Here is a 1643-nt window from a genome sequence, read left to right as displayed (position 1 = left end):
GGTTGGGGGTTCCTTCAGGTTTTTACTGTGTATGCACACAGCCAAGAACATGTGTAGGCTTTCTGAGCCTTAAGATTATAAAGGGTGAACTCCCCTACTCTGTTGGGGGATTGTAAATTGATCCAGCCACTGTGGAGGACAATATGGAGGTTCCTCAACGATCTACAAATAGAACTACCATATATTGGGAACCAGCAGTTAGCATAATGGCTATGTCGCCGGATTCCCACGTAGTCGACCACGGTTCGCGTCCCGGACCCGGTGGCTTAGAACTCACGCTGGGCGCATGTGCGTGCGTGCCCAAGATCCCGAGAGGACAAGGGATTGTGGCGTGACCATCCCCCCTGGGGGGTGATTTCTCACTTTCTGTCTCTATGTCTCTCTCTCTCTCTGTCTGGCGAGCGCACATGCTCTATAGCAAAAACCTCTCAAAACAAAAAAAAAAAAGAACTACCATATGTTCCAGCAATTCCCCTCCTGGGTATCTACCCAAAGGCTAGGAGAACACTCAGTCAGGAAGGTGCTTACACATCTATATTTATTGCAGCGTTATTCACAATCGCTAAAACATGGAACCAATCCAAATGTCTGCAAACAGATGAATGGATTGAAAAAGTGCGGCACATCCACTCTATGGAATACTACTCAGTCATAAAAAAAACCAACTAGACCTTGGCATTTGATAGAAAGTAGACAAATATGGAAGATTTATTACTGAGTGAAGCAAGCCAGGCTATGAAAGAGAGACACTGAATGTCTCCACTTAATATATACCAACTGTTCACACTCTATGGTGGAAACTGAAAGATTAGAGGATTTAGAAGCATGGAAAATGGTTAGGAATACTGAAGACAGTGTGGGGAGAGAGTGAGAGACGGGGGAGAGTATAAGGAAAGAAATCAAGGAGAAAAATAGAGAGGCAAGACATTTATGGGACACAGAAATGGAATATTATCTGTTCATGATAACTGATGTATAGTGTCCTGAACATGACTGGCGAGTATATTGATTGAAAGTGTAAGAGAAATTTTAAAAAGAAAAGGAGAATACTCACATTAAATGTCAAAAAAAGTCAAAATTTGGGGGGAAAAAAAGATAGGAGCGTTTTCTTTTTTAAAAAATGTTGCTATAAGGCATGTGCACTCACCAGAGCAAGACAAGGATAGCCAGAGAAAGGGAGAAAGCAAGCCACCAGGTCCAGGACTCAAAGCACAGTCAGCCACATGAGAGTCCATGCCACCTGCCGGCTCCTGCAGAAAGTTGTGTCAGTGTCTGGTGTGCCACTTACTCCCTAGGTCTTTGAAGTGTTTCCCCCTGATTAATGATATAGTATGCACACACATGAGAAAAAGAGACACGCGCCCTCTACAAGGTCTGGTCATGCCACAATCCCCTTCCTCCAGTTCTCCAGTCTGTCAGATGTTGGGCACTCACATGTACGGCGTGCATGTTTCAGGCCGGGTGGGGTTTGGAACTGTGGTCACCATGTGGGATCCAGCTTCTCTTGAGCAGCACTTGACTGCTGCACCACGCAGCCATCCCTTCCTTTTATGTTTTTGATCCAGCTCTTTTGTCCCAGCTTGTATTGCAACCTCTGGCAGCTACTATATTAGACGTTAAATAGCTGTCGCACATTGTTTCAA

General features: G+C 44.8%; 1 protein-coding gene across 3 annotated transcripts in view; it reads left to right on the top strand.

Annotated features, from left to right (window-relative positions):
- The window catches only part of CKAP5 (cytoskeleton associated protein 5), a 109914-nt gene that overhangs the window by 48331 nt on the left and 59940 nt on the right, over positions 1-1643 (top strand). The gene's annotated exons all lie outside the window — the stretch shown is intronic.

The sequence above is a fragment of the Tupaia chinensis genome, unplaced genomic scaffold (genome assembly GCF_000334495.1).
Source record: "Tupaia chinensis unplaced genomic scaffold, TupChi_1.0 Scaffold000561_1, whole genome shotgun sequence".
In the NCBI taxonomy this organism is placed as follows: Eukaryota; Metazoa; Chordata; class Mammalia; order Scandentia; family Tupaiidae; genus Tupaia; species Tupaia belangeri.
Note: the sequence above shows the minus strand (reverse complement) of the source record. Positions and strands in the feature narration are given on the sequence as shown.